The sequence below is a fragment of the Cupressus sempervirens genome, chromosome 1, assembly GCF_028749045.1.
Source record: "Cupressus sempervirens isolate cs-2001-9-10 chromosome 1, ASM2874904v1, whole genome shotgun sequence".
In the NCBI taxonomy this organism is placed as follows: domain Eukaryota; kingdom Viridiplantae; phylum Streptophyta; class Pinopsida; order Cupressales; family Cupressaceae; genus Cupressus; species Cupressus sempervirens.
In genome coordinates this window covers 334,756,112-334,768,545 of record NC_143118.1, presented here as the reverse complement: position 1 = coordinate 334,768,545, position 12,434 = coordinate 334,756,112, and the positions used below count along the sequence as shown (strand labels likewise).

At 36.6% G+C, this 12,434-nt stretch overlaps 1 long non-coding RNA gene across 1 annotated transcript in view; it reads left to right on the top strand.

The window, feature by feature from the left end:
• Positions 1 to 10,945, top strand: part of LOC149577554 (uncharacterized) — a 55,636-nt gene extending 44,691 nt beyond the window's left edge. Inside the window, exon 3 of the long non-coding RNA XR_016353222.1 lies at positions 10,636 to 10,945. This is a non-coding gene — a long non-coding RNA (uncharacterized LOC149577554). The remainder of the gene's footprint in view (positions 1 to 10,635) is intronic.
• Positions 10,946 to 12,434: the final 1,489 nt, after the last annotated feature.

Below are 12,434 nucleotides of genomic sequence, written 5' to 3'. Positions count from 1 at the left end.
AGGTTCTAAGTGAATCTCTTTGGTGACCTTCTTAGCCTCTTCTTGCGGAGTCTTTGACACAACTTTCTTTTGTTTTTTGTTTTTCGTTGCAGGTGAAGGGAAGCCCTTTTTCTTTCTGCAGTTGTTCTGCTCTTCTCTATCCGTCTTCTTATCCTCTTCCTCTTCATTGTACTCCTCGTTAGAGGAAATAATCACTTTATTTATTTTTCATTTTTACCTTTCGTTGGCAATCTTCAAGGGACACTTTTGTAATGTCCCCGATTTTGGAAAGTCTACACAGTTGATGGAGTTAGCTCATCATAGCGACTCTCGTGAGCTGACAAGGTGTTTTGGAGGTCTTAGTTTTGGACTTGCTATTTTTGGTAAGTCTATTTTCGGCAATTGCTGTTTTTAGCAGTGCAGTGGGTGGCTTCAGCAGTTGGTGAATTGCATTATTATAATAATGTTTATATTATTATAATAATGTTTATATTATTATAATAATGACTTTAAGAGATATTTCTTAAAAGCAAGTTGGAAAGTTTCTAAGTGTTGAGTTTTTTGGGGAAACTTTCACAATTTTTGAAGTGGAGTTTTAGGGAAACTTTAACCAATGAAAGCTTATAAATAAGAGCTCATTTCATTGGGAAAAAGCACGCTTGATTATATATGTGATTTTGTGCCTTTGTGGCTCTTTCTTGGGTTCTCAACTGTATGTCCTTGCTGATGTATAAGGGTTTGGAATTTCTTTTGCAATTTAGCTGCTGAGCTATAACTAAGTTGCCCAACTTCTCTATTGTTCATCACTGTAGCTGAGTAGTGTTTTTCCACTGCTGAAGTATAGTGGATTTGTTGTATTTCTCCGATTGTAATCACTATGGCTACGAAGATTAGTATTCTGAAGAAAGTTGATTGTATTGGTTACATATTGGCAATCGAGTTATACATTTCAAGGTATTAGTGACTACCGTTTCATACTAGGAAGGGTTAGCCTCTAAGTTTTCCTTCAACTTGACGTTGAGCCTGTGGATTTACTTTCTTTGTTTGGAGACATATACGTGGTGGGCGAAATTGTATGCAAATGGCCATTTGATTGCAACCGGCGGTTGTTTGTAGTTGGACGTCCATTAATACCTTGCCACAATTCGCATTTGGTAAATTTCGCACGAACTCTGGCTGTTATAATAAAAGTCTTTGCCCTATATAGGACGTAATCATGGAGGCGTGGAGTTGAAGAGTTGCATTTGATTCATAATTTGGGTTTCCCTTCAACCGACAAGCACAAAGAAGTTACTTTAAGGAGAAATCAGGTTTCATAACTGAATTTATTGTGGCATTGATCTATGTTAATTGTATTTCTTTTCTATATAAATTGTGAATAATGCTGGAGTTATGTGTCATTATTTTTCCTGCACTTTTAATGTATTCTGAAAATTATTCCTAAATAAACAAAGAAACATATCAACTTGTTCATTGACACCAAAATTCTATCAGAGCATGCATAGAGTTTTTACAGTCGTATCAGAGTGTTTTCTTGCTAGCCTACAGGAATTGGGCTCAGTTTGGTCAGTTCTTGGTTTAAAGTGCAGTTAGTATTTGATTTGATACTTATATCATCGCTAATGATATGAGGTTTGTGTTGGGTATGCACTACACTCGAAGAGGACGTACTTCTCCACCTAGGGAAGGTGAATGAGAGATACAGTTTGGCTCTGTTGGTAGTCCAGGTAGTTTAGGTGGGTCCAGAGTTAGAGATGTTGAGGTTGATAGTGAGGCTATGCAAACATTTAGGAACCTGGCAGCCGGACAACAGCAGATGAAAGGTGTACTACAGCAGTTGTCTAATACTTTGCAGCAGATAGCACTTCCTTGAGGACAGAGTAGGGAGAGAGCTCGGGATGGTTTTGTTGGTTCTCATAGATCTCAAGTCGAGGATAGAACTCGAAATGGTGATAGGTACAGAGATGTAGATTGAGTTCGAGTTGAGGATTGTGGTGGATTAGTTGATAGAGCTAACATACGTACTGGCACTCATGATAGGTTGCAGAGGCCCATGTTTTTGAGACCTGAGGTGGATGCGGTCAGTATTGAGTTTGAGGCCACTCCTTTTGTTGATGACGTGCTTGCGCACTTTACGGAGTGGGATGCTTTACCACAGGCTATTAAAGATCATTTGAATTTTGATAGGTTCCTGACTCAAAAATGGGAGCATTCTAGAGTGAGGTTGGCATTTGAGAAACAACGACCTCGACAGACTGAGTTGCAACAAGTTGCCAGTAAGATGACGTTGGAGCACTTTGATGGCACTGGAAGAGTTACAGCTCGAGCTTGGATTCACAAGCTCGACACATATTTGGCTTTGCGTCCTATGTCAGAGGTGGACGCTATTAGATTTGGAGTGTTGCATCTGGACGGATCTGCCCATGACTAGTGGTATCATGGGTTAGTTTATTTGCGACATGATCAGATCACTTCCTATTAGGAGTTTGTGGATCGCCTAATCGAGAGATTTGATAGGAAGGATCCGGAGGTGTACTTCCATGAGTTGGCTCAACTGAAGCAGTTTGGTGGATTGGAGAATTACATCAGTGAGTTCCAAAGGCTTTCGGTCATGGTTTATGATATCTCGGAGCGCAGACGAGTTATGTTATCGATGGAGGGATTGACTAAGCCACTCCATGGATAGGTGAAGTCATTGGACCCATCTTCTCTATAGTTAGTGATGAGGAAGGTGCGTGACTTGGAGTCCTCTTCTCGAAGTAAAGTTGCTTCGAAATCTTTTGCTCTTCTGCTTGATGATAAGGAGTCCCCTCCAGTTGTTGAGGACAAGGGCAAGTTAGTGGGGAGATCTGATGACACTTCTAGAGAAGATTTGAGGGGGTGTCAACTTTGCTTTTGGTGCAAGTGGCCTTTCTCTAAAGGTCATACTTGTATGCTAAGGCCAAAGGGAGCAGAAAATCGTGGTGTGTGGATTTACACTGATGTGATTGAGCATGAGTCATCATAGTAGCATGAGAATGTTGATGAAGATGATCATACTGATGATAGGGTTTATACGGTGATGAGTATTTATAGTTTGGTATTTGACTCACATGTTCAAGACTTGCATCGGGTACAAAGTTGGTCTGAACCTAAGTAGGTTTGTCTGTAGGATGATTGGGTAGGCATAATGAAGGAGAGTGTGTTGAGATCTCCTAAGGATTGGCATGTTAGTGATATTTCGACCTTTACATCACCCGCATAGGTACTTGGTGCTGTGTTGTAGGTCATGTTATTGGTTTTGTTGATGGTTTTGGCATTCTGTTGGTTCAGTGAGGACAGTGACATTACTTATTTTTTATGGAATTTCGGTGGAGGTTTTTGTATGATGTCGGATTGCTTGAGGACAAGCAATCTTGAGGAGGGAGGACTGTAATGTTCCCGATTTTGGCAGGTTTACACAGTTGATGGAGTTAGCTCATCATAGTGACCCTCGTGAGCGAACAGGGTGATTTGGGTGTCTCAATTGTGGACTTGCTATTTTTAGTAATTCTATTTGCGACAGTTGCTATTTTTGGTAGTGCAATGGGTGGCTTCATCAGTTGGTGAATTGCATTATTATAATAATGTTTATATTATTATAATAATGTTTATATTATTATAATAATGACTTCAAGAGATATTTCTTAAAAGAAAGTTGGAAAGTTTTTAAGTGTTGAGTTTCTTGGGGAAACTTCCACAATTTCTGAAGTGAAGTTTTAGGGAAACTTTGGCCTTATAAATAAGAGCTCATTTCATTGGGAAAAAACACACTTGATTATATATTTTATTTTGTGCCTTTGTGGCTCTTTCTTGGGTTCTTAACTGTATGCCCTTGCTGATGTATAAGGGTTTGAAATTTCTTTTGCAATTTAGCTGCTGAGGTATAGTTAAGTTGCCCAACTTCTGTACTGTTCATCACTGTAGCTAAGAAGTGTTTTTCCACTGCTGAAGTATAGTGGATTTGTTGTATTTCTCCAACTGTAATCACTGTGGCTACGGAGATCAATATTCTGAAGAAAGTTGACTGTATTGGTTGCATATTGGCAATCAATTTATTATACATTTCAAGGTATTGGTGACTGCTGTTTCATACTAGGAAGGGTTGGCGTATAAGTTTTCCATCAACTTGACGTTGAGCCTGTGGATTTACTTTCTTTTTTTGGAGACATAGATGTGCTGGGCGAAATTGTATGCAAACGGCCCTCTAATTGCAACCGGTGATTGTTTATAGTTGGACGTCCATTAATACCTAGCCGCAATTCGCATTTGGTGAATCTCACACTATTGGTGAATCTCGCACTAACTCCTGGCTGTTATAATATTGTCTTTGCCCTGCATAGGGGGTAATCATGGAGGCATGGAGTTGAAGAGCTGCCTTTGATTCTTAATTTAGGTATCCCTTTAGCCGGCAAGCACAAAGAAGTTACATTAAGGAGAAATCAGGTTTCTTAACTGAATTTGTGGTGGCATTGATCTATGTTAATTGTATTTCTTTTCTATATAAATTATGAATAATGCTGGAGTTATGTGTCATTATTTTTCCTGTGCTTTTAATGTACTCTGAAAATTAATCCTAAATAAACAAAGAAACATAGCAACTTTTTCATTGGCACCAAAATTCTATCAAAGAATACATAGAGTTTTTACAGCTTCGAAGAGGAGCCCTTACCTTTGTCTTTGGTGGTAGTAGCCTCAAGGTCCTCAGAGTGCATGCCTTCACTATCCCCCATCTCCAAAAATTCCTGTTGGGAATCAGAATCTTCATACTCTTCCCCAGACTCCTCTTTATCCCAAATAGATTTCACCTTTGAATGGACCTTAATATATTCATAAATAAGAAGCATGAAGCCATCATGTAGAGGAGGGTTAATAATCACGTTTTCCCTAATCCCATTGATATTGGTATTCATAGAAGTGTACAGATGAAAGGGAATTGAGATTTTGATAGAATGTCTACAATGATTCAAAAAGACAAAGTGATTGGTGCAAATACAGGAAAATCTTCTGTCTAGAGTGACATAATAAACAATGGCTCTCAACACAAACCTCCAAAGCTTCTTTATGGAACTAGGAGGTTAATAATTCTTACCGTCCTTAATCAAAGCATCGTGTTTCTCATTATCTTTAGGAAACTCTTCAACAACAATTTCAGAAATCTTCCTATCTCTATAAAATTTCTTCCCCATGATGGTAATTTCTGTGACCTGGGATATGAGATCTTCCGCAACAATAACACTCCTCCCAAAGACATCCAGGGTCCCTTCAAAGTCCCTTCATTCTAGCTCCTGAGGAAAATCTTTGTAACATCAGGGTTTCCACCATGCAGCGTCTCCACGAAGGGCGTCAAACCTCCATCATGCAAAATCTCCCACACCTTGGTTCTTGTCTGCCATTTCTCAAGGCTCAGAGGCTCCCTACGTCTTCATTATCCACCCATATTTTTGTTTTGCAACTCACACAACAAAAATCCAACTAGAAAATGAAGCATGCACTTGTCAAAAAATAAACTGGTTGTCAATGAAAAATGAGAAGGCGATCAAATTCACCCAAAAAACATGTGAGCAAAAAGGGAAATCATTACAATGCCTGTCACTGCAATCTATCAAATGCCTTGTAATCATAAAACCTTTACCTTGAGGAACCATTGGCATCATTTGGAATAGTGCCCTGTTTGCCATTTATCATATCATAATTAATACTTGAAATGAGCTTTGTAGGGAGGGACACATCACCTTGCCAACTCATCTTTTGATTGAGTCTCACTGCCACATTAGCAATAGAGTCAGCAGTACTGTTGGATTCACGATATACATGTGATATAAAATAATTCTCCATAGTGCTAAGGATGCATTATTTTCTTGAATTATATAATCAATAGTCCATGAAGGTTTTGATATCCCCTTCAAGCAATTGATAAAATTTTTTGAATCACCCTCCAGCCAAAGATTAGATATACTCATGTCCTTAGCCATTCTGGTGGCTTGAAGAACCACCATCGCCTCTGCATAGTGGCTGGTTTGCTTTCTCAAGGGAAGTGCCACCGCAGCAAGGCATTGGCCAAAGTGATTCATTAACACTCCCCCACACCCTACCGACCCAGGGTTTCCCTTAGCTGCCCCATTAAAGTTAGCTTTGCAACAGTCAATTGGAGGAAAATAGTCACCTGCTTTCCCTTCTCTTGCAATTAATAGGATTTGCATTTTGCATAGACTCAATCACCAAATTTAGGTTAGAGAATCCACCACCAATACAATTAAGGTTTTCCAGGATAGCATTTTCAATCTTGAAGAAGGCCACCTTAGGGGATAAGATAGATAAGATAAGATAAGATAATAATATTAATGTCCACAAAAAAACCAACACGGTTTATGGGACTGAGCATACAAATAGAAGAGCCAACTAAAGCAGAAGCCCTGTTTCTAACCTGTTTCTAAATATCCTATTGTTGTGTTCTTTCCAAATGCCCCATATGATATGAGGTTGAGATAAGGCCCAAAAACATTTGAAATCTTTAGAAAGGTGGAAAGGAAGGGACCACTGGACAAAGAACTGAGGCAAGTTAGAGGGAAGGATCCAGCAAAGGTTGAGCTTATCATTGTTGATAAATGTTATTTTAGTCGAATCCCAATAATTGCATGTTGTATGCAAAGATTTTATATTTGCATAAATTAGAATACCATTGTCGGATTGGGGAAAAGAAGAGTTATTATGTATTGCTATAATTGTGATTGCAAAATCATTTAACTACAAATAACCAAATCTTGCAGACTTAGAAATCAGAATTTATTCATCGCATGCCAACTGTTTTATGAAATGTCAAACATACAAAATTGAAGCAATTTTGTGTTGTTATAGTTTGAACTTGCACAGAAGTTGTACTTGCCATGGTAACAGATTTTGTAGCAGAAGAATTGAAGCTACAGTATTAAAAATTTACAAAAGTTTCTTTTCATTTCAATATTTTTAATTTTTGAAACTTTTGTAAGCTGTTGACCTGTGCTGGTTTGAGCTAGAAAAAATGAAGGTCTTCAATGAGATTTTCTGGGAATTTCTTGGTTGAAGCTTTGACACAAATTCCATCCACTATAACAGATATTTTGAACTCCTACCTAGAAAAGTATTGAAAACACCTCATATTTCTGCATATTAGTTTTCTCAAATGAGGTTTTTGTTGTTTTTTATATGCTCCATTTGGAAATTTGAGGCCGATTCTGTTATATATTGAAGCTTTCTGTCATTATATCTTTTTATATGCAAGAAGATGTTGAAGAAAACAGGGTATGAACACCCATCTGTTGGCTGTGTATTCTGTTATTTTATTTCTCTGTGGCTTTGTGGGGAAATCTCCTTCTGTTGGACATTTCTTCCATTCATTGCAGGATACAAACCCTCTTTCTCATGCTGTGATGTTATGTTCTTATCTAAAATCTGTATGCAGGTATATTATAGATGTCCTTTTCTGTGATGCATTATTGTAGATGTCCTGTTCTTTGATGCATTTTTCTTTTTTATTTCCAGCCAAGTAAAAACGGCCCAAGGTTTTTTTATTTTCCATCTGATATGCTGGAATACTGAGGGTTTGTAATATCCTTCTGAGGCTTTTGCCACATAACTGTAGCTAGCATGGCTTTTGTAATTTTAGAACCCTTGCTGCACTTTACGTCCTCTACCTGCTCTTTTAATGCTTTTGAGATGAGATCTGAAGCAGTTGGCAAATCTCATTATAGCATGTTTTCGTATTGAATGTTCCTTGATGGGCTTCGACACCCTTTCTTGAAAATCTTATGCTCTTGACAAACTCATTGACCTTGGTGTCCTTCTATTGACATTTAAATGTATCATTATTTCTTTCATTTTCTGTAGCTTCATCATTTCAACTTTGCACACTGTTAAGTGCATGCTGATTGTTGATATGTTCCACTTTTTAATAAAAGTAAAACTCATTCTTGTATGAGCTATTGAAGTGGTCATGTAACAGATGTGGTAGCTATTATGTTGGTAGCTTTTGTCATTTGTGCAAGTTGAGTTCCCCTTTGTGATAATGACACTAATGATGATGTTGCACTTACTATAGCTGATGTTATCATTTGTAGCTGCAACTTGTCTTGAAGCAGATAAATATTTGACTTGATTCATTCTTATTTGATACGAAGGATTCAATAAATTTGACCTCTATGTTTCTTTGTCCTTGTCATTTCAAAATGCTGATCCTTGATGACAGAGACACTTCTCTGATTCACCTGCTTGTTGAGTGTTTCAGGATATGGTTACTGCCTTGAGCATGTCTGCTATGTCCTAAGATGTCTTGAATCTGACCAAAGTGTATTGGGTATGGCAATACTTGACTGCTGCTTAATTTTAGCTTATCTTGAATACATAACAATTATTCATTTGTGAAAAATAAGCAATATTGGAACTCCATTCATGGTAACAGTTTCCTCAAACTCCCTTGAATATGATTGTCATTTTGAAGATGCATCTGATTGATTGAATGAATGTGTTTTTGTACAGTACATTTAGGAGATATTTGACATTTTTAACTGTGAAAACATTAAACAATGGACTGTTGTATTCTGCAATTTCATTGTTTTCTGAGTCTCCAGATAGGTTTCTTCTTGAAGACTTATTTCCATATTGTTGTCACGTGTATCCTTGCAGTTCATAGCAGGAACTGTCTTCAGTCTCATTTCCCAATGATGGGCATGGTTGTACTACTCCTTGAAGAATGATGGTCAATTTAATGTACGACAAGAATCATGTTTAATGTAAAATTGGTATAGCATTATCTCTTTGTTATTACTATGACACTGATCTAGTGATGCTGGTGATTGATACTCAGCATTCTTTCTTGTTATACGTGCCCACATAGCATTGAGTTGTTGCTTTCAATAAATAGTGCATCTTTTTATTGCTCAAACATTCCACAATAACATACCATGTTGAATTGCTGACCATTGTTCTATATAGTTGCTCTTAATACATTCACTGTACTACTTCAACAATAATAGATACCATATTACTATATTCAGATCAGATATCATGGTTGCTCCAAATTGGTAGTGATTCTTCAAGTACTTTGGCACTTTTTTCATTAAATGAAAACTTCTTCATACAAAACTGGAACTTGTAATTTCCATAAAGAAAACTGTTCTTGCACTTGAGACATATTATCTTATAGATGCATTAGATACTGTCGTTGAAGAATGATGGTCAATTTAATGTACGCCAAGAATCATGTTTAATGTAAAATTGGTATAGCATTGTCACTTTGTTATCACTATGATACTGATCTAGTGATGCTGGTCATTGATACTTAGCATTCTTTCTTGTAATACGTGCCCACATAGCATTGAGTTGTTGCTTTTCAATATATAGCGCATTTTTTTATTGCTGTAAAATTCCACAATAACATACCATGTTGAATTGCTGACCATTGTTCTATATAGTTGCTCTTAATACATTCACTGTACTACAACAATAATAGATACCATATCACTATATTCAGATCAGATATCATGGTTGCTCCAAATTGTAGTAATTCGTCAAGTACTTTGGCTCTTTTTCCATTAAATGAAAACTTCTTCATGCAAAACTGGAACTTGTCATTTCCATAATGAAAACTGTTCTTGCACTTGAGACATATTATCTTATAGATGCAGTAGATATTGTATTGATGATACGGGTCATCTTTCATTCACTCTGTGATGGCTCTTTGTGTTTTCTGATTTCTTTGTGTAGCTCTTTGTCTTTTGTCTACTTTCCTCTGTAATATCACTGTTGCTTCATGAGTTTTTTTGCTATTGTCCTTGATCATTACTTTTCATGGCTCATCTTTCATTCACTCTGTGATGGCTCTGTGTGTTTTCTGATTTCTTTGTGTAGCTCTTTGTCTTTAGTCTACTTTCCTCTGTAATATTCATACAAAGCAATATTCAGTGTGGCACTGCAGTGTTAAATACTTTTTCTTTACTTCTGATATCTGCCCTGCAATGTGCATTTGATGTTATGCTGATTTGTCACTTTTACAATGACTGTCTTAAATCATTTCAATGCACGTACATGACCACTGTCTTTCAATGTGGAAACAAGGCATCTCTATTGCTACTATGGGATCTTTCTGTTGCAAGTTATAAAACATTTGTCCCTTGAATCTGTAGCATGCATTACTTGGAGTGCTTTTGTGATCTATTGTCTTGTAACACTCATAGCTATGCTCTGTTTCATTATACTGCAATAATATAGCAGACATATGTTCAGTTTTCTTTGTTCTTCAGCATGTTACTAATTTGTATTCATAACATTATTGTAGCTGATGGAAATGAAACAAAAGGTTTCATGCAATGAAATACATGTCCCTTTAATGTTTCATTTGTGATCCTATAGAATGTTGGGCTGAACCATTGTGGGAGCCCATCTGATCCTGCGTGGTATAGGATAGACGCCTATATCTGCACATGTGAGGCAAACAAGTTAAATAAAAATGAGCATATGAATCTTGCTTTTTCAGACATCTGTGACACAAGCTCTTAATATGCATAGTATTCTTGTACTCTAGGTTTGCAAATGCATAATATCTAGTGTATGATGACCTGGAATTGCTTAGATCATTTGATCTAACAACATTTCTTTTCTCAGATGCAGGCAGTTTAGGAGCAGCAAGGAGACAAAAGCTAGATGCAAGGCAAGCGAGAAGACTAGAGACAGACAAAGCATCTTAGGACAGACTCTTCGTTCCGGCAATGATAAGTCACCCTTCACTACCTATGCACTTATTTTAAGCATCTTCAAATGTACAATGTACTTTTTCATCTGGCTAGTAATGGTTAATCCCACGACTTGTGTGAGACATTATTCATTTGAGTCTTCAAAAATGATTACTTTTTTTGAAGATCCTTTGCACTCTCTCCTATGCTATGCATTTGAATAAGCAATTTAACATGTTTAATCTTTTGTTCTTTTCGTTATGCACATGAATGCGATTTAGCTGAGATAAATCTTATTAAGCAGAGACAAAACATACCTATTACTTTTCATCTAAAACATACAGCCTTTTATTTTTCATCTAAAACATACGACCTTTTATTTTTCATCTAAAACATACAAGCGCAACCTAATTGAGCTTAGTAGCGAAAATTGATAACAATAACTTAATTTATTTTTCAATTCAAATCTTCAATAAATTGCTTATGATTGCATGGTAAAATTAAAGCATCAAATGAAAGATATAAAAGAAGCACCATAAGACCAAGAGACTATGGACACGAATATGATGTGGATGCCCAAAACGGGAGAAAAACACAGTGAGTAATGCTGCTAGGATCTACTGTCCTAATCGAGCATCATAAATCTGAATCCAATTATTATAGTTTTAGGGCACCTGCCCAGGAAATCACCCAACACTTTTAGTCTCCAAACTATTAGTGCTTTATGAGCCCCCATTCAATCAATCTGAGCAACAACTTGGTTACAAGTTACAGATTATTGTTAAAAAGAACTATATCACAGCAGCTCAATTACAATATTTGTGTTTCCTTTTATGCAAACATAAGTGAATTAAGATTCTGATTTACCATGATAAGGTTCCTAGTTCCTCTTCAAAATGATTCCATTCTTGAAACAGTATAATTCCTTTCAAAACTAAATCCAAGCAAACATGATCAGAAAATTGTTTGCAAATCAACCTCATACATCTCAATGCTTGTGATAGTTGTAATATTCTGTATGAACAATTAATATCAATCTGAAGAAAGAAAAATAACAGATTTGAATTTTGTCTTGAAAACAATTGAATCTTTGAGAATAATATATCTGTTTTAGATTACAAAACAATTTTAATGTTGAACACTTATAACCTCCGCAAGTCATATAGTTTCAGATCAACTTGCTGGAACTTCTTATCATCTTACTTCCATCAACACTCAGAACAATAAACACACATGATTTTTAATGTTTACAATAGATATCAGCTTCTTTTTCTGAGCACTGCATGCTTCTATCGATGAGTTTACATACTTATGTAGAAGACCAAAGAGGTTGATCGTTTAAAAAGTTTGTTGGCTAAAACTTTTGTAAGTCATCGAAACAACTTACAAAATTATGACTTTAGGCAATGGTGCAGTGAGACTTCTCTCTCCTCTCAGTGATAGGGGAGACTCCCTTCTTACTGTAGGTGGCTTCAACAAGAACTTTTACAAAAAAGGTTGTTCTCTTAATCAATTCGTCTTTTTTCAAGAATGATTTGCACACAACTACAACTTTCCAATGTAACAAAAAGTGCCTTATTGCTACAATAATACCGGTGACCCTCAAATTCATGTAAGAACAACACCATGAGTTGCAGTTTACTTTTATATTTTGTGGCATAAGAACAAGAAATCAAAGTCTCCTGCTGTTATCCCGAATTAGGATTCAAGTAGAATAACCAGTAAGACACA